This window comes from Lissotriton helveticus, chromosome 10, assembly GCF_964261635.1.
Source record: "Lissotriton helveticus chromosome 10, aLisHel1.1, whole genome shotgun sequence".
Taxonomy (NCBI): Eukaryota; Metazoa; Chordata; class Amphibia; order Caudata; family Salamandridae; genus Lissotriton; species Lissotriton helveticus.
This window is the reverse complement of record NC_136071.1, coordinates 146,536,540-146,551,555: the sequence shown is the minus strand read 5'-3', so window position 1 is coordinate 146,551,555 and position 15,016 is coordinate 146,536,540. Positions and strand designations below refer to the sequence as shown.

At 45.3% G+C, this 15,016-nt stretch overlaps 1 protein-coding gene across 2 annotated transcripts in view; it reads right to left on the bottom strand.

The window, feature by feature from the left end:
• The window catches only part of ELFN1 (extracellular leucine rich repeat and fibronectin type III domain containing 1), a 782,219-nt gene that overhangs the window by 124,159 nt on the left and 643,044 nt on the right, over nucleotides 1-15,016 (bottom strand). For both annotated transcript variants that reach the window (XM_078664966.1, XM_078664967.1), the window contains exon 4: nucleotides 4,652-4,754. The gene's annotated coding sequence lies outside the window, so the exon portion shown is untranslated. The remainder of the gene's footprint in view (nucleotides 1-4,651; nucleotides 4,755-15,016) is intronic.

Genomic DNA, 15,016 nt, shown 5'->3' with positions numbered 1-15,016 from the left:
TGAATTAAACACCTATTCTTTTTATACACCATGGATTTCTGTTTTTCATAGATGAATCGACAATCCTTTCCTTAATTCAGATTTATGAGTTGTATAAAAGTTTTATGTGAAGTTGAAGCGTATCCCATAAAATGGTGCCTGGAAATACTGAAACTAACTAAGTGTGAATAAATAAAAACTCATCTATTTTTAAAATTAATTCTGTCACTGGTTCCATACAAAAAGAGTCTGTGAAGGCCAACAGCCAGGATACTGGTGGATTTATGTGCCAATAAAGAAGTAATACATAGGTAGCAGTTTCCGCTCACTCTCAAGGAAAGCACTCCAATTTGTTTTTAATAGCCTCCAGTGAAGATGGAAATAAAAGACTCAAGCTCACTATTGTTTGATAATGTTTTACTACTGATGAAACAGTAAGCTGGATCCACAGATTATTCACCCATATACACATTTAGAGGGCTTCAGATGTATGCAATCATTGACTAATCCGGTTATTTGCACTGAGGTATTACATTTTATCAAATCAGCAATGGGCATTAGGAAACGATATGAAGTACAGTAAATAAGGGAGGATGAGGAAATGAATTGGATTTCTTTTATGTTAAATAGGAACTAAACTCAATGGTTATTACTTCAACTATACACAATCATGTTTTTAGCTTGTATAGGAATTTTTATCTTTTTATAATATTTTTAAAGGACACAGGAATTTATTTTAAACTTGAATTGTGTATTTTAAATTTGAATTGTTTGTTTGTTGAAACTTTTATGGCTGTGTGCCGCGATAAAGTTAATTTGATTGATTGGATCCCCATAAAAAGTGGAAAATGAAAGTGGACTGTCCATCTGTACGCAGATGACGTCATGATTCGAGAGAGTGCTGGCTCTATGTAACACAATGAACAGAGGTAAAAGGCAACTCAGAGGGTATTGTAGAACGCATCCCCCCTTGTACCCCAGTTCTAAGCAGGGCTGACTTAACAGCATTGTAGGCCCCTGGGCAAATCAGTGCACTGGGCCTGCCTACACAACCACTCGCAGGAATAAAAATACAGAAAATTAGTGTTAGATTCTGGTCTTCACCGGGGCCCTATGCTCGTAGAGCCCCAGGCAACTTCCCAGTGTGCCCATGTGTTAAGACGGCACTGGTTCTAAGTGCAGGTACTGGTAGCATTGTCGCTTCTCGAATCGAGCAAAGGTACATCGTTTGCTGGGATGGTGCTGCCAATTTTGCTATCCTCTCCGGAGCAGGAACTGAGCATGCTAAGTGATGTCTGCATCAAGAACCTAGACCATGGTGTCATAGTCACACCTTATAAGACGGCCCAGGAGATCACGACGATGAGTCTGTAAATTGTTCTTATACATCTGCCTTATCAGTTTCCCTTCCACTATTTTCACCCTCCATCTTTTTCCTCCTTCTGCATATCATTCTAAATGTTTAAGTAAAGGTGTTTCTGATTAATGGGCCTTATGGCTTTTTCTGGCTGGAATGTTTATACTGGGATTAGGACTGGAGGACTCAGATGTTTTTGGAGGCTATTACCAGGATATGCGGCACATATGTAAGGCGTCTTTGAGCTTCTGTGTTGCTATCTACGAGGTGTAATAAATGAGAACTGGTTTGGAACTGATGCTAATTTCCTGTCTTGGAAAAAAAATAACAAAAAATCATTAAAAAAAGAAAAAATCTGCTTCTGGGCAGCAAAATACTACCAAGCTCGAATAATAAGAAAACCACAATTTATTATTCAAAGGGCAGAAATGGCGTTTACTCAATCACTAATGATTTTAAGTCAAGCCTTGGATGTTAATTATGGTCCTAAAGCATTTAATAGCTTGTCAAATATCCACAGGCCGTCAACTAAATTTAAATACCGTGGGTCGGCTTCAGCGAGAGCGAGGAATGATTGGTGACAGTTTTGGTCAGGAGCGTGGCACTTCGGGGGTGGGGGGGAAGTTTGCATGAATGATCCCTCTGTCAAGGGTTCCCTGTGGGATTCATTCAATGAGGCGTTGAGTATAGCAAAGAAGTTCCGGATGGCATGTTTGATGATGGAGGGTGGCAGCGCATTCACTTGGGAACTTGTGGGAGAGATGATGTTGAGGTTTCTCAGTTCTGTAGCAGAAATGTTGTTGAAGGAGAGCTCTGGTGGCCTGGGAAGTCGATGAAGAAGTGGGTTGATGCTGGTTGTACACCTGTACAATGTTGGACATTTCCATTGATGTTCTCTATTGCTGGTCGCGTGGCCGGGCGGCCGACTTTGAGTCACGAGACATTCTAGCTTTGCATGCGGCTTCCGGGATTATCAATGGTGTACTATAACCACTTCCATAAACATTAACTGTGATAATAGATACTGCTCTTTTCATTCGATATCTATTGCTGGATTTTAGCCCTTTAGAATGTAAGACATTTGTGAATACAAGATGGAAAAGCCATTGAGTTCTGATACACACACACATATCGAAAGGGAAATATTTAGTTATTTAATAATATATCTATTGGGGTGTTTACAACTTGTGGAATATGGAGAGTTAGCAGTGTTTAATGGAATCCCCCTCTCCCCACTAAGTGTTAAATAGGTGTGCTCAAATTCTTTGTTATGCGAGCAAAATCTTGAGTAAATTCTGATTATTTGGCCTACCTGCATGTTGTATAATATCCTGTTTTCCTGTTTTCCAGTGCCTCATGCTGATCAGTAATTGCCCTTCACAGGAGGCTTGGTGAGAGCAGAAATGTCACACGAGAACTGTGAAACCAGATTGGTGACGCTGCTGCTTGCGCGAGCAATGTCCGCTGCCGAACGTACAGGGACCAGATGGACAACGCTTTGAGCTGGGATCTCAGCAGCCTTTTGTACGCGAGCTGTGCCTATCATGCTAGAGATGCATGCTGGGGATGTAAAAATCTACCCTAATTCCTAATTCTCCTACCCTTAGTTTTGAAGAACATGACACAGAGCAATGATTGGCTGGTGTAATTTTGCCAGGAAGATGGCGACACATAGTTACGTCTACAAGTACAACAAATCATTCCTGGTTTGCATATGAATTGTGACTGCACTGAGAGAACGTCAAGATGCCTGGCAACGTGGCATTTGCAAACCAATAACTACCTTTTGATATGAAATGTGCCACTGACATGCCCCAATTCCACACCACCCTCACTAATGGCATAGACACTAGGAAACGTGTTAAACTAAGGCTGAGCACGTCCAGGTCCCTCTTGAAGTCAACTACAAAAGCAGCTGAATATTGTTTCTTTAATTAAGCAGAAGATTCCTATTTCTATTTCACATTTCAATGTTGGCAGATAAATAAATTGAGATGGAGGGAGATGAAGATAATTTGCAGAACCTCAGTGATCACACAGTATTGTTAAGCAGGCTAGCCAGGCTCAGTATCCAGGCCTTCTTGACTTCCAGCTGACACCTTAACGAAGAGGCCATAGCTTCCTTCTGGAGAGGGTGCCTGTGTCACAATGCAATACTCAGTGATGTGCCTTTCCATGGTGAACACGTGGTGGGAGAAGTGACATATAGGGTTGGCACACCTATACCAGCATCGCATCTGACTATACAAGGGTCCTGTCACTCGGTGAGTTTAGCGTCTTCCATGCCAGCTCTGCCATCGGCACTTGGCATGCTAATTCTAATGGTTGTCAGGGCAAGTCAAATTGGTTGTGTTATCTCAGAAAAAATTCCAATACACCAAGGGTGTAAAAATATATTTGAAGACTCGATCCAGATAGACCGGTTAGGCATTACGCTCGTACTTTGTAAGATTGACCAGGACATACTTTCAAAGACGACTCAAGTCTTCAAATATATTTTTACGCCCTTAGGAAGCCCCAGGCCAGATGGCCATGTAAAGGGGCAAAACACGTGTTGGCTGTCAGTCACTTCTTTGCTCACTTCCTCAGAATGAGTGACAACACCTTATATAAACAACTATCGCTATGAATCAGGCTTATTGGAATTTTTTCTGAGATAACACGACCAATTTGACTTGCCCTGACAACCACCTTGAAACTCGTGTATGTTTAGGGGGTTAGAGGTTTCCCCCGGTCAAGGACAAGTTTTGCAACAAGACTTGCTCAATAGCTAACGGCCTGTAAAGGATCGGGACCTATCACCCCTCCTCTCACAGAAATGCAAATTCTAATGCTTGCCGGGGCAACTTAATGTGGTCCTTAGTTGCATTTGGAAGACACAATGTAATCTGTACCCATCAACCACACTTTGCCTGCTAACTTCCCACGACCACAGAGACCAGAATTTCATAACTGTTGCATCATTATAAAATGTCCCCCTAGCTACACAATTTGGTGCTTACAATACATTAGTTTATAACTCAGGCAGGACAGGCTCTTATATGTTGCTCCACTTCTTACTGGACTGGGCTACCTACCAAGGCACTTTTTTTACTTTGTTGTGATCAAGCCGTTCAGTTTCACTTTGTGATTGCCTTATTTGTGGCCCTTTGTAGAGGGAATGTATCGCTTTTTGTTAGCACAAATAAATTACTTTTCTCTGTCTTTTTGTCAAGCACAGTTTTGGATGTTTGCACATGGTTCCAGCCCCTTTAACAATTGAGCTTTACTTTAAAAGTAAAGAGATTGTTGTATTACAAGACATAACATACATACCAAGTTGTTGTTGCTAGCACTGGAGTGCCTGCTGCTTCTTTTGTTCAGTTGTATAGTTCTGAAATTGTTCCCCGACGGCTGGGAACGAGTATCCAGACATCACCTGTTGGAATGAAAGAACAAGTGTTTGTCCATGGGCCTTCTCAATGTATCTTTAGTAATATGTTTTTATTTTACTGCTCCACTCTTTAATGTTCTCTCTCGATTCTCACATGAACATTTTCTCAAATGGAGAAGCCTCAGGGTCTACAAAGATATGACTGCCTGTACTTTAACACCAAGGTCTACACGTCAAAGTTAAGTGCTTGTTTCAGCTTTTGGTTAAGTCCTATTTAAAAGGAAAAGATTATTGACCTGGCAAAATGGAAACTAGCAGAGTAACTAAGAGCCTGTCACCCCCCATGTAAGCAGATTTCATAAATGTGTAGACACTCCTTTTTAAATTGACTTCAGTGGTTTCCCGCCAATAATCTAAGTGGAAGCCAAGCTGGCAATGCACATAGTTTTCCCGCCAATTCAAGATCTCACCAACGTTTAAGAGGCTCTAAACTGCTAAAGATAGAACATTTGCAAAGACCCCAAATTACATCCTGCATTTTCATTACTTTGACAGCAATTTTCCTGTCTTCATTTGCTATCTCTGATCTCTGATCAATCCAGGTGCAGCTCCTTAACTCAGATACTGTTCCTGGTGGCTTTAAGCAAGTGAGGCCAGCAAAGGTGGTAGATGGTCTCATTGCTCTTTCCTCTAATCGCTAGACTAGTATAATTGTGCCAGGGGAGGAGGATGTCCTTATAAAGGCAAGGGTGGATTAATTACTTTCACTGATGCACATGCAGATGACTGCTGTAAGGGCCTTGGGATCTGATTCTTCTTTTGCCCTGCAACCTTCAGCCCAATCTTCACACTGATGGGTATTGTCTATAGGCGTTCTCTATCACTTCGATTAGGAGAAAAGGCTCCCCCTTTAAACCCTACATCCATATGCACCACACGTATCACCCTATAAATGGTGTTGTATCCATCTTGCGGTATACACAATAACTATATGATAAGACCCACCTCTGTGTTCAGCACCATAACATTACGCATTGGCTCATGCTACTGGGCTCTCTACTCATCCCGTCTAAGATAGTTTGCGGTATCTTTTCTAGGTGGTGGCAGCCATCTTGATTATTCCCTGCAACTCACCAAATAAAACACACTTTAGCTTGTTATTCTTACCTTATTCTGGTTCAGTGAGCAGAGACAGCATTTACATAGCTGTATTTCCTAACGAATCTTTTCTACACCAATCCAAAACCAGAATATAGTAAAAAAAAAAATCTTGAATCCAGAAAGAGAAACCAGGAAAGTAGGTGGACAATACCCTCTCCGATCCAAGGCTTACAGACTTTAAAGAAAAGGGCTAGAGATGTAGACTGTGTTATATACCTATTTTACCAATCCCAAAAAGTGAGTCATTGTCGTTGTCCTCTACCTTAAAATAATTATTTGTTAAAAAAAAATCAAAAAGGAAGGTGGAAGTGCAATTTATTTCCCACTGGGTAAATATGTGGAAAATATAAATCCAGCTACGACAGTGGATCCTGTACTGGAGGCAGAGGTGATAAAAATGATTCCAGCACAGGCCAGATTTTTCTTTTCTTCTTGGCTGGACCTGTGGCTAACTATGGGTGCAAAGATCATAGTAGATGTTTATATCTGGTAATTAGGCAAGCTTCTGGAAACTTGTATCTTATTGCCCCTGGCCTGGAGTAGACAAAGGCTTCCTCCAGAATGGTGTAACTCTTCATTTTCGTGAAAAAAGGGGACAACATACTAGTTCTGCAGGGTGAGTAATAGATGCACAAATCAGTGCATCCCGCCTAGGTTTGAAAAATATATATAAATCATTTTATACTTTTTCAAATGTTCATCCTCTCTTTTGAAGGTTCAGAAATGGCTTTCATAATTTTAATAAAAAGCATTAGGATAGGTCCGAAACATTTTTCCCAACTTTTTTGGTGCTGAAGATTTTTGTAACATTTAGCAAACAATCCACACACACAAAAAAAAAAAACACTTTTCATGATCTTCTTGTCTTAGTGCAGCCCAAACACATGGGGTGACCCAGTTGCAAAAAAGAAAAGTCAAGGCCAGAACCCAGCCCGAGGGTTTGGTCTTAACCTTAACCCCTTCGCTGCGGTCTGTTATTCCCCTGCTGTGCTGGGGAGGAGGGGGGCGCGCACAGCGCCCCCATGCTCATGACGAGTTCAGCTCGTCATGAGCTACGGCGCTACGGTGCTGATGACGAGCTGAGCTCGTCACAGGTGTATTGACTCCTGTGAAACGCTCAGCACAGAAGGGGAATTCTCCCCGCACCTGTTCCACGACTATGACTAGCTGAGCTCGTCATGAGCACTGGAGTGCCGTGGCTCATGACGAGCTCAGCTCGTCATGATCGTCGAAGGAGTTAAAATATGTTTTATAACTCTAGCAGGACTTGAAGAGTCGGCTTTGGAATGGCGCCAGAGCTGCTGACGTCGCACGTTGGCCACGCGCCAGCTGCAACGTTAGCAGCATTTCTCTCAGCTCGTGGTCACTATTCCTCACTGTCAGAGAGATAGCGGCTGCTGGAAGGGAGGACATCTGATGTGCTGGTTAATACACTGCGGTGGGTTTCAGAGATTGTACAATCAGCCCGCTGTTCCGGCCCTGACGCGCGGCGTGTGGCTGGGTATCCATCGTTTTTCTAATCAGGATTCCAAGAGGTGCACGCAATTTCCACTCAGGCCCCCATTACTGTGTCCCCCATTTCTTGTCACCTGAAATAGGATTACACGTAGTGCGGTATGCCACAGTCCAGTCAGTGGCGGTTCCTTCGCAAAGGCGGAGGAGCGTCGCCCCACTGCTTTTAAGCAGTGTCACTAAAGGAAAAACTAAAATGATAACTCTAAGCATTTTATTTTTCCTTGTTGCGACAGCTTTGCAGGTGGGAAGGAATGGGCTGCTCTGCTCTGGGAGGAGAGGGTTTGCATTCCCGATAGTGCGCATGAATGTTTGGCCGACCTTCTGGGGCCGTGCAAACATTCACCCACACTTAACATGTTCTCCACCCAGGCTGCATTACAGCCTGGGTGGAGACCCCCCTTCCCTGGCTGAGCACCAAACTACGACGCTTAGATCAATACCAACACTGCATTGCAGCGCTGTGATTGGCGCAGGGGAGCCTGGGTGCTTACCAATTAGAATGCTGCATTGCAGCGTTGTGATTTGCTCAGGGGAGACTGGGTGCTTCCTGGGTGCCCTGTTCCGGAGACGACGATGGACGACACGGCGAGGAGGTACGTTTTTTTATTCTTGACCCCCTGTCCTGGCCCCCCCACCCCGATCTGTGCCAACCGCCGCTGCACCACACGTATTCTTGGATTCGTGGGGTGCAAAATGCAAATTACCGCTTATAGTTCTGGCCACATATTCATCTGCTGTAGTCATACTCTTGGAAATGGTGACTGTGTGCAGAACTCAGTGCGGTACAAGCCCATCCTTCTTTTTGGCGCCACTCAATGACCTCCTTCTCCATGAATTCCCTCACACAGCCACCCTCCAACTGTGCCTCCCATCTCTCCATAGCCCCTCTCTCCCATACATTTCATATTTTTTATAGCCATACTCAGAGTTCATGCACACTCAGTTCTGTGATCTGCATGGTACAAATTTCTTGCAGCAGGCACATTAAGCCTCTTTATGATGAGTACTGAAACTCTGATCTCTCCTGCCTGCAGGAATATTAATCACCAGAGTACTCAACATTTTCATTGTTGGCTGAAAACTGCTGCACACGCAGGGAACCCCAATCCTCAGGCGCCCCTCCTCCCCCCCCCCCCCCCCCCCACTTCCCTGATCAGCACCAGTTGCAGCTGAACCGGCCGTCCCGTGCTAAAGACGGCTTTGGTGTGGTAATACCAATTTCTGTATGGTATTCAACTGCCGAACATTTAAATGATCCCTGAAAGAGTGGTACTACTGTGCAGTATCGGTAATCACAAATGTGGAATTATTGTGCTGCTCCCAATGCAGGATTTTTTTGCACACAGATTTCGCCAAGGAGAACTTGGCAAAATTTATGTTGGGGAAAACCACAAGATTCAGTGCCTCCTTCACAACAAATTGATGCAGCGCGGCACTGCAAGCCATTTTGCTGCACCAAGCTGCGTCATTTTAAAGCACACGGATGCTTCATATGTACAACAATATGACGTATCCCTGTGCTTTACCCTGCGCTGGCGCACAATTGACTGCTACGTGCCAACACAGGCACCCTTGCACCACCTGCTTTGCTGGATGATTGTTTTTGTGCATCCCGCAACACAGGTGGTGCAAGGGTGCCTGTGTTGGCACAAAAACAATAATTTATGTTTTTTTCCTCTTTGTATGTTTGCTGCAGAATGCAACACACATAGAAAGAAGAAAAAATTAGAAAAAATAAAAGTATTTCTCGTTGCGCCTCCTTTCGCCTCCCATGGTGAGGTATAGGATTTTGATGCATTCTCAGATTTACGAAATGTTGTAAATCATGGGTGTTGCATGGGAACACCCACAGCAACACCCATGGCACACCCCTTACATGCAAAGTGATGCGTGAAAAGGGGCCGTATTTACAAGGCCATGAAAAGTCAGGCAAGGTGGCTTTGGGTGGTCTTGTAAATATGGGCCAGCACACTGAGCCACTGGTGCGCCCAAAAAAGTGACGCACCGGCCGCGCAAGGGCCTTGAAAATAAGCCCCATAGAGTTTTGCGATTTACTATGAGGAAAATGTGAGCAATGGCTGTGTTGTAACCCATTCTGATCTGTGGGGAGGTAATACTGCATCTTGAAATTCTGAGCCCTGTGGTATCAGGACTTACCAGGCATGCTATTACCGCATCAAATACAAGGAGCTCAGAACGGGTTCCTTAGCACCAGGATCGGATTGGTAAGGTCGGCAATGGGCCGGTATCTGAGCTGCAGCCGTGGGCCGCTTTTCTGGGTAGAGTGGCGGACGATTTAGGCTGTGTCTGTGCTGTTCAGATGCCAGCAGCGGCCCAGTGGGGGCCGAGCAGCCTTACTGGAGGCAAATGAGCCTCCATTACCTTCATTTGACCAATGGGGCGGAGATGTCATTCCCAGTCTCTCGCTGGGCCTGACCCTTAATGTATACAGACTGAGCTGGGGCAGGAGGCCTGAGCAGAAGAGGCTTTACTTATATTCAGGGGTGGACCACCAGTGCAAACTAACCCAAGCATAAAGAGTCCAGGCAACATTTGCATTTATTTAACTCAGAGATGTTAAGAAAATATCCTCTTTTAGAGACCCCCCTCTGTTTTCATAATACTTAAAACACTGAAGCACTGTTTGTGAAAAGGCGTAATCCGCAAATATGGGCCAAATCTTTTTTAGAATGCCCAGGCATACATTTCGGCCCAATCCAACCCCGGTTAGTACCACTCCATTACCTACTACCATTCATTTAAATACTTCTTCTGAATATATTAATTCACTCTTCATAGGTGTAGGGTCCTATAGGGCCTTGTGCCCCATAGCACTGGAAAACACACTATTGTAGGGGACTGTGTGTATGGACACGGACTCCTAGCAATGAAAAAGACCAGTTCCTTACATGGCTATCTTAAGTAACCCTGGGCGTAGTGTGCGGAGTGGGGCTCCGCGGAGCTACGCGAAGTGGGTGCAAAACTACGCCTACCCGCGCACTCCGCGTAGCCCCACTACGCACCGCCCGCCTCCCTCCCGCCCTCCCTAAATATTTAAATAAAAGGATTAAAAGGTTTTAAAAACACTTACCTGTCCGCCGCGTCCCCGGGGCTCCCTCTCCCGTCCCTGGATTCGCGCCGCCGTCATTTCGGATACTAATGCGCATGCGCGTGTGCCCGCGCATGCGCATTTCTCATGAGAAATGCGCATGCGCGTGTGCCCGCGCATGCGCATTAGTATCCGAAATGGCGGCGGCCCGAATCCAGGGACGGGAGAGGGAGCCCCGGGGACGCGGCGGACAGGTAAGTGTTTTTAAAACCTTTTAATCCTTTTATTTAAATATTTAGGGAGGGCGGGAGGGAGGCGGGTGGCGGCCGGCTACGCACCGTCTGCAGAGCGCGCGTAGTGCCGCCTGGCTACGCCCGCTACGCAAAATGCGTAGGAGACGGCACTACGCGCACTCCGTGCACGGAGCGTAGCTGGCCGCCCACCCTTAATCTTAAGTGCCAAGCAATTTCTACAAAGTTTAAAAAGCTTTCTATACATGCGCAGGGTGTATTACCCTATAGCGCCTGACACTGTCATCACTGTGAAGGCATAGAAACTCCTTGGTGCAAATTGCATTGGGTGCTGTGCGAGTTTGTGCACACTTTTTATGGATTTGCACAAAAATAGAATATTAACTGAAAAAGACAGTTTTTTAGTTTTCCATGTGTTTTCCCATTTGCGCTAGCTGTCACCCTTGAAAAAAAAATGGTGGTAAAAGTGAGATGGCCATATCTGAGCGAGTGAGAGCCACCTTCATCAGGACCCGCCTGATGAAGGTGGCTCTCACTGTTATCTTTTGCCACCGAAACGCGTCGACCAAGTCTATGTAAAATCCTACATTTTGTTGTGACCCTGTTTTGGGCATTAGACAAGAACCAACAAAACATGATAACTTGCTCAGATATTTTGGGGTGTGAATGTGTGTGACGTATGTATGTGTGGATTGATTGTTGTTTGTTCTCTACCTCGTCATGCATAGATCACTATATGAATTTGTGAATTATTTTTCATGATGTTAAATTGTGTATATAAGGAATGATTTTTTGTACTTTTTCATGAGAATGATGTCAAAAAGATACAAGAATGAAAAAAATAATTTAAATAATAAATAAAAAAGAGAATGAAAATGAGAGACGTGTAAATTTGTGTTTTGATTATGTCCATGTTTGAATTTAGAGGCTAAAACCCTCAAAGAAATAGAGAGGTCACGAGGGAGCTTTGTTTATAGTGGTTGTTATAATTTTTTCCCCTCTTCTCCCTGACCTGCAAATTAGTATATTATAGGGGGTCCCATCACTTTCATAGCATATCTGAGCGAGTACCATTTGAGCTTGCCACTAATTATGTGGCGAAGCACCAAAACCAGCTCGCCTTTGCACTGACCCCTATGTATTTATGTCCCTTTGAGTGTAGTGCCAAGTGCCTCTTGCAGTGTCAACACAAGATGTCATATGTGACTGTGTCTAGGGCCGAATGGTCCTGGCACTTTAAGTACATATTAGCTCAGTGATACTAAAAGTACGGCCCGGGGGGCGCATGTGGCCCTCCTGTCATTTATATGCGGCCCCCTGGGCAGCAGCAGCAGCACTGTGCTGCTGTTTACTCAACTCAGCACTAACATGGCAATTCTTTTTATATACAGCAATCAATTATTTAGAGGCTAATTGCAGTTAGGGAAAGGAAGTAACTAGGCCCTTAACTTTTGGAACAACTTCATTTTTAAAGACAGGCACTAGATATGCATGCTTTGCCAGCCTTACACCCACTTTACACCCTCTGCTGGCATCAGTGAGACTCTCGGTCACACCATAGGCCAAACTTTGCGGCCCCCGGGAAAATGTTTATGAATACCCATGTACTAGCACTTGTGGCTATGTGTCGAGCCAATACACTCCTGGCACTTTCAACACTTGCTACATTATGGAACAGATTTCGGCCCAAGTGTCCCCTCGTGCTTTATAAACACACTAGCATGGGAGCAAAGTGTAGGGATCAAATGCGCTCTAGCGCTACAAACGAGGCATCTATGTGGGCTCTGTATAGGACTCTTCAGGGGACAAGTGACTGCTAGTACTCTTGAAAATGCTGCTACCACCAGTGCTCTTGGGAAGGGTGAAGTGCTTCTTGGCACTTTAAAGGTATTCTATATTATCAATAGGACCACGTGACTTCTGGCACTTAAATCCATGCTACCATGTACGTCTGTGCAGGGCCAGGTGGCTCCTGGTGCTTTCAAAACATGCCGAGTCCATTCATCTACGTCTGTGTTTAGGGCCTTGCGACTTATGTACTTTAGACACATGCTGCCATGTGTACCTGCGTGTACGGTCACGTGACTCGCGGTACCGTACACAATTTATCGTGAATCCAAAATGGTGGAGCCTGATGAGGCAGCCATTGAATGAATCTGGGCACATCTTACCTTTTGAGCGCCTTTCTCTCTGTGGTGCCCCAGGACACCTCATGACCTCTGTGGGCAGAGAGCCTAAAAAGGTGGGGACGAGGGCAAACCTCAAGGTTAAACGGCAAGACCCCGCAGAAACACTGAATCCGGGGCACGCATTCAAAATAACATACGTTTTTGTAAAGCGCCACGGGTATCTTGGTGCTGAATAACAGATGTATAGTGTTACCCAACTCAATGGTACGAATGTTATGGATCTCAGAAAGATGAAAGGCTGAGTGGACCCCGGGGATTTGAGACATGTGACCGTGAGGTCAAACAGAGGCCCCTGCAGTGGACGCATTAGTCCACTAAGCCACCAGACCCTGCTATTTATGACTTATAGATACCATGGACAAGTTTAATCTGCAGACATGACAGGGGCAGCCTTAGGCATGTGCAAGCTGTGCACCTGCATAGGGCCACCAAACCCCAGGGGCCACCACACCAATATATATCCTTAATATAATAATCCTCTGAGGATGGATACATATTTGCATGGCTACCCCTGGCAGGGATTTGGCGGCCTCCGGCTCTGTTCCACTTCCAAACACCCTGACCCCCCCCCCCCCCTCTTCACTGGCCTCCGCGCTCCGCCCCGCCCGGACCCCTTCTTCCCGCTCCGCCCGGACCCCCTCTTCCGGGGCCCCCTACCTCTACTCCCTGCCCAGGGCCGCCATGAGCTTAGAGCCGCCCCTGGACATGAACATCACTTTTGCTTTGAGCGTTCACTTGTTTCTTTTTCGGATTATTAGGTTGTCTTATTCCTCATTTTAGGCTCCTCTTGCCACCTATTATTGTATACAGTTAGAACTAGCAGTGCAGATATATGATTAGCTCCGTGAGTATGTATGTTTTGATTAATTCTATGCAAAACTATATAACTTGCTTGTGCGAGTGATACTTCTGCACCCTACCTTTTAATCTCTCTTGGTATGGAATGCTTGTTTTACGTGCTCTGTACAGTGTTTTATATAAAGCGCTCGGATCCTCTTGATTCTTGTAGGCGCTATACAAATATATTTACCAAATAAACAAGCCACTGTTAAATCGCAGTGCAGGAATCAACACCAGATGACAGGCACCTTGCAGAAAGACTTCTGGATGAAGGATCAAAGGTATCCACAAAAATTGCTACCCGGCCATGCTAGGACGCTACCATTATCATTAGGACCAGTACATTCTCGAGAGCCTGCCAGATAATGCTTCCATGGAACAAACATGGAGGCGACACCTCTGACGTGCAGGCCCCACTGCTCTGGAACAAAATAGACTAAATTGGCAGCACGGGCTCAAGAAAGATCAGAAGCATCCGTTAAACATGGATCCTACGCATTAAAGCCATTCCCATTATTCTGGGGGAAATTCCCTTTGCCCACTTACAAATGGTTTGTATGGGGTTTAAATGTATGATGAAACGCTATGGTGAACATTTTCACCAGGAATCAATTCCTTCCATATGCACGTAAATCCTGAATGTTGATTTTGTTATCGCCAACTGTATGTCCCCACTGAGTATGTCTGATTTCAAAAGTTTTTATTGATTGTTTCCAGAAAATCAAACACAGAATAAGACACATACAACTGGACCACGTCCTTCCTCGCCGGCAGGACCCAGAGCGTCCGCCTCCCCCTTCTGTTCCGAAGCCACCAACATCATCTGCGGCGTACCCCAGGGCTCATCCCTCAGCCTGACGCTGTTCAACGTCTACATGGCCCCCCTCGCACAAGTGGCCCGCCAACACGACCTCAACATCATCCCATACACCGACGACAGCCAGCTCATCCTCTCCTTACCAAAGACCCGCACAACGCCAAAACCAAACTCCACGAGGGAATGAAGGCTGCTGCCGATTGTATGAAGAGCAGCCGTCTGAAGCTGAACTCGGACAAGACGGAGGTTCTCATCCTCGGACCCACCCCCTCTGCCTGGGACGACTCCTGGTGGCCAACCACACTGGGAACAGCACCAATACCCACTCACCACGCACACAACCTAGGATTCATCCTCGACTCCTCCCTCTTCATTTCAAAGCAGGTCAACGCCGTTTCCTCCTCCTGCTACAACACCCTCCGCTTGCTAAGCAGGATCTACAAGTGGATCCCTACTGAAACAAGAAGAACGGTGACTCAGGCCCT